Below are 6013 nucleotides of genomic sequence, written 5' to 3'. Positions count from 1 at the left end.
TCCATTCCATTCCATTCCATTCCATTCCATTCCATTCCATTCCATTTGCCATTTTTTTAATGGCAAAGAGTGCAAAGAGTGAGATGCTGTAAAGATGCTTTTACAGTCTGTGCACATACCAGCTGGCACTGCCTGCTATAGCCGTTGGCCCACTGACACTTCTGATGGGAGAGCAGAGCCTGCTTCAGACCTGCAAATGGTGCAACTACACAAAGCCTTTTGAACCTCCACTGAGCCACAATACTCACCCAGATTTCTTCTAAGTTCATTCCTCTTTTGTGAGTAGCTTTGGGGGACCCTTTTGAGTCTCACACCTAAAACCAAGTAGCAAGTGTGTTCACTAGACAGTTTAGATGAAGCTCTTCTTTAATGTTGAGTATAAACTGAACAGAGCAGCTTGCAATTCCATACATGGCATACATTACGGACTGCAAGGTTATGGCACGCAGAAATATCAACAATAGCCTAGCACCTTTCTCATCAAGAAGAAGTGCCTAGCACTTGTACAGTGGGTGCTTTTAGTGTGGTCCACTTTCATCTGGAATACAAAAGCAGTTCATCTACTTGCATGCCAGAGTCCAAGACTCCAGTCTTGGCCCTAGCCCAGCCAGAAGTGTCCTTCAGGTTCTCAAGTAAATCATTTATTTCACTCTATACCTGACTTTTTTTTCCCCTTCCTATGGTTGGCAAAGAGCCAAATCTGAAGGTGAATTGAAATCTGTAATGATTGGTGTTATCTATGGAGCTAACGAAGTGACGGAATATGGCATATTGATAAGCTGTAAATATAAATCTGATGGTTAAGATGGTTAACACCTAGACAGGAGGAGGATCTTGACATAGCAGCAAGGTCTTCTCTGACATAGAATCCGGATCATCTATGAGTAATTTTACCTTGCAGTCCTGAGTGTCCTGTACTCCACCCACACGTTGCACGGGATCAAATCAAGAGCAATGACTCAGAGCGTCATCGGAGAGGATCCAGAAACTGACATCAGCCTCAACATGTCCAGCTGTTGTTGTTCACTGAGTTGTAGGCTCATGACAGAACAGTGTGAACTCCCTAGTGTTCCCAGGGGCTTAGGTGGAACGAAAGCATAATATGAATTTGCATCAGAACAGTCTTTGTTCTGCATCTCCATTTTCCTGTGCAGAACTCAGAGTCACACAGAAGTTCACAGATGTCATTTTGACCACTCCAGGCAGAAAAAAATGAGGCCCTCCCACACCGAAGCCACAATTTCAGAGTTGGTTTGATAACCACGTATGGATGGATTTTTCCATTGTTTCACCATGTCCAACTACAAGGACTCAGAAATGAAGGGCCATAGAACCAAAGGTGATGTTTGACTTTCTAAACTCAAGTTGCTTAAGATGACCATGCATGACCAAGATCAAGAACAGAGCTCTGAACTGAATTACAAGAACAGGACATCTCTGAACATCCACCCGTCTGGACACAGAACAACGATTTTTTGTTCCAGAAATTACTTCAAGAGATATTCCATATATCTCTTTGGAGAATCACTTAGCTAGGTGGTAGTTAATCTCTCTTCTCCAGTGGAACATGTTGCCTACAAAATGCCCCACCTAGCTGTTCTGCTGCCACACTTGCTGACTCAATAGCAGACATAGGCTTCTTCAGAAGTTCTCATCTTTTCTGGTCTTGGCCCCTAGGGATTCTTTAGAGACCGTCTTGTAATCAACCCCCTCCAAGGAATTCCCAGACAAAGCAAATAGAAGAACAGAGATATTTCCCTCACTCTGTAATTTGAATTTCTAATCTCTTCTGAACCCAACTTCATGACCTTTGTATGTTTGGAGTGTTTGTGCACTTCCCAATGGGTCTTGCTTGCACACCTTCAGTTCTCACTGCAAAATACAATGGTTCATCTAAATGCACCCATTTAAATGCTCTTCTTTTCCTTCTCAAATTCTCATCCCTTTTAACTCAATAATTTGTCCTATTTCAAGACTTTCTCAACACCTAACTGAATTCCCAGGCTTTTTAAGTCTCCAGCATGGCTTAAAATTCTCATCATTTGAATACCACCACACAATCACACAATCCTTGCATACAGGAAAATTTTGTAAAACACACTTGAATTTAATTTGCCATGCACGTAATTGAGATACTTTTATTCATTCATCAGTGACTACTAATGCACATAACGACACTGAGATGGAAAAACTGCTTACAAAATTAAAACATACCAAAGTAACCCACTTAAAGAAATTTAGTTTGTCAAAGTAAACAATAAAAGCTGTCTTATATCTACCACCTGTTTCACACAGGGGACCAAAGCAGGTGATCCTGTTGGCTTTAATAGCAATGAAGCTCTTTCTTTTCTGACCACTGATTGCAGAGATGAAAGCCTTCTTTGAGGCAGAGCAGATACAACTTGGCTGTAACTGTAACCACTTCTCATCAGAGTCCTCCTGCAGTTCCAGATATGGTCTCTCTCTCCTTACCCATTCAGTTACTGGTATCTCTCAGGAAGCTATCACCTGCTGAAGAGTGGGGTTCTGATGTGGTTGCTTTTTGATCCAGACCTGGATGATGGCCATCACATTTATATTTTACACAGACAACTGCACTGCCTCATATAGGGACAAAAATGCTTCCCGTTTCCCAGGCAGTTACATTTCTGTTCCTAGAAAAGTTCAGGATTTGGGGTGTACAGATCCTCTGCTGCAATGGGTTATCTAGGCTATCAGCCAGGGTCCAGGTAGTACCTCTGTCTTTTTGGCCAGACCGTTTTTCCTTGCAGAACCAGGTAGAGTAGTAGTGCAGGGAAACCTTCCATAGAGAAAAAAATCCTAGGGCACAAGGTTCAGTGATAAAACCCTAGAGCATAAGGATTAGTGATAAAGCTATCATCTACTTGCACCACCTGAACATAAGAAGACTTAGCTCTCTGTCATTCCAGGTAGAGGCAAAGGCACCTGATATTTCTGGAACAAACAATGTTTTATGCTTATTTAATCACTTATTTTCCAAACACTGCTTCAGCCCTCTTCTGTGAGCATCCATGCTTCTTGATTCCCAATTCTGGAGCTCAGCTGATTAAAAGGAAAAAAAAAAAAAAAGACCAATCATGCTAGCTATTTCTAAGCAAAGTTAAAAGCATGTGCACAAAAAAGGGGAGAATCTCAAAGACGGCAGACACATCACCCATCCCACCACCAGTGTAATTGGCAAAAGTTACATTGAATGAACTAATTCATCTGCACAACCCATCGAATTAGGAGTGTTTTTAAATAGCCTCTTGACTGAGAATCGATGTCTCATTAATCTAAAGTATATCACAGTGAGAGCCCTAGTAGCGCCAAATAGGATAACTCTCCATATTGCAGACACTGCAGCAAAGCTTTCACAGTAAAGGCCTCACATGTATTTGAGACTTCAACAAGCTTCTCCTGTAAGACTCTGAAGGACCAGTGAATATGATAGCTCACCAGGTTAACAAAGATATGGGCACGCTGTGAGGGACTTGAATACATTGCCTCAAGGGGATGTCACAAGAGCTGTGCAGCTAAATGCTTTCAAAGTCAGTGTTGCCCACGGATGACATGTGGCCAGTGGTCAAAGAGAAAAATGATGCCTCAGTGACATGGTTCCATATCTGTCTGCAGCTGTCTTGTGGTGTGATACAGGGCTTTGCTGTACCATTTTCCAGCAGCAGATTAAAGGGAGGTAATGCCAGTTCTTTTCCAAATGTAGATAAGCGTGGAAAAGTCAAAAGCTATACTCAAAGGATCCTAAAAAAAGCTGCACAAAACCCAGCAGCCATCAACAGTCAGAGTTACATCTGGAGATCAGAAATATTCAGCATTATTTTCTCTTTCCTTCCCTTAATAGTCATGCTTACATCCTTTGTTTACCTCAGAAACCTTCCTCCTCCTCTGTTCTCCACTCCTCCAAGAGGTCTGGTTGTCTGCAAAATATCATTCAGGATCATGTGTATGAAGTTAGGGGTAAAGCGAAGTTCCTGCTTCAGAAACTGAAACTTGGGTACATGCTGAAGTAGAACACTACCCAAAGTGTTTCATTATAAAAAGACTTTTCTTCATTGTCTTGTTTTGAGAAAGACAGCAGGCTGGAGCCATGAATCTGCTAACAGTTTCAAAGCAGAATTGGACAAAGGAATCAGCTTAAATTTTTCCCATATCTAATGATATCTGAATGGAACTAATTTTGGGGCTGCTTCACTGAAATGTATGGAGATTTAAGGCATCACAGGGACTAACAAGTCTGGTTGAAAATGCTTGGAAAAGGAGGAAAACTAACAAAAGCTGGGACTCAGGAGACTTTATAGACTCAGAGAAGCTTCTCTGCAAGCCAAGAAAACTGCAGAAATATCCCAGAGGCTGTGCAGAAGCCTGCTGACCACTGCATGTTTTGTTTTGCAGCAGCAGGGTTCCCTCTGCCTCTGCCTGCCACCCTGTTCCACCAGCTGCCAGGTGCTGGCAGTTGATCCAGGTGCTGGCAGCTCTTCTGGTACCTCTTTTCCAAAGTAGAGAGTGGCCTGATGTCTCATGTCTAATAGGACACTCTCCCAACCAGGTTTTTGAAAGACACCTTGACATCAATCACATCGGCACAAAAGCCTCTGTGGCTTGTGAAAGGTACAGAATAGCTTGCCCAGATTGGCGTTTGAGTGGGCATATATTAACATTAGATACTGTTTTTGAGTCCCTAGCAGAGGATCCAATACGAGCTCATAGCATTGTGTAAATAGCAACTTGACATATTATTTCGATACATCCACAGTAAAACCTTTGAATGTGGACATAGGATTATTTTGTATATTTCTGCAGCTGCCAATCTCTATTTTCATGATTTTCTAACAGTTTCAGCGCTGCAGATTCTAGCACATGCTAAGTTTCAGACACAGTTGTGTGGCCATGTCGAAAGAGTCATTCTATATTTTGGCAGACATGTCTGTGTTTGAGTAACCTTTTGACAACCTGGATAAATTCAGAATAAAAAGTATATCTTAAATAGGCTGGAAAAGAGTAATCAACGAAAAAACACACAGAGTATTCCACTTTCATAAGTAACTGCCCTGCTTACAATAGGCTTTTATGTTTTTTCTATATAGAAATTGTTGGGTTGCCTGCCACAGTCACAGCTGAGAAGATTAATAGTAAAATTAATCTTCAGTAAGGAAAACAGTAAGGAAGAACTTCCGTATCTCCAAGATTTAAATGGTAGAAGCATATAGTCACCATCACAGACAATCTGATATCCTAACTCTATAACAGGCAAATTCTTGAAGAGCCAGAAAGGAAGCAGGCCTTTACACCTTGCCAAGCAGCTACTTCTGCAATGCCTTCTTAGTCACCAACTATAGAGAAACCTAAACTTTGCCCGAAACCAGGAGCAGTGAGAGAGACTAAAAGCACATTTCCAGAGGCTAATGATCTTCCTGCAGAGAGCAGCAATTTTCCCACTCCTTCCACAGCAAGCATCTTAGTGCCCTGACAGGTTCCCTTCCATACATGTACCTATTCACTGCCTGCTTTTATCCCTACAGCCCCCTCATAGAGTGAGTTTAAAAAGTCAAGTCATAGAATATACGTAAGTCACAAAGGATGCCAACAATTTCATCATAATGTCACTGCCAAGTACCCAAGGTCTAGCTATAATGCAGACACACTTTTCAAAAACTCCCAACTAAGTCAGCTGCTCCAAAGGCAGGACACATTCCCTCCAAGCACTAACTTGTTGCTAAGTACTGTAAGTCAACAGTTGGCTTCTTGCCTTCTTCTTAAGCTATCTACCATCAAAACATTTCAGAATGGAGGAACATCAATTGTAAAAGCAGACTTTTTTTCCTTTTTCTTCCCTTTTGGTCATCTCCTTTGCACTGGCTCCTCACTGCATTATTATCAAGCATGTGTAGGGCAATACTTTATGACAACAGGATTCCTAAACAGAAAGGTGAAAGTTAGTCACTTTGAAGAAGTCTAACAAACAACAAGCTGAGGCATCCCAGAAATTCCTGCT

General features: G+C 41.7%; 1 long non-coding RNA gene across 1 annotated transcript; it reads right to left on the bottom strand.

Moving 5' to 3' along the window:
- Nucleotides 1–2106: 2106 nt before the first annotated feature.
- LOC104915224 lies at nt 2107–6000 on the bottom strand. Its single transcript, XR_002110016.1, has 3 exons — nt 5512–6000; nt 3886–3938; nt 2107–3063 (listed from the first exon to the last, which is right to left on the bottom strand). It is a non-coding gene; the product is annotated as an uncharacterized LOC104915224 (long non-coding RNA).
- Between the last annotated feature and the right edge of the window lie 13 nt (nt 6001–6013).

The sequence above is a fragment of the Meleagris gallopavo genome, chromosome Z (assembly GCF_000146605.3).
Source record: "Meleagris gallopavo isolate NT-WF06-2002-E0010 breed Aviagen turkey brand Nicholas breeding stock chromosome Z, Turkey_5.1, whole genome shotgun sequence".
NCBI classification, from domain to species: domain Eukaryota; kingdom Metazoa; phylum Chordata; class Aves; order Galliformes; family Phasianidae; genus Meleagris; species Meleagris gallopavo.
The sequence above is the reverse complement of the archived record's forward strand: the minus strand, read 5'-3'. Positions and strand labels throughout refer to the sequence as shown.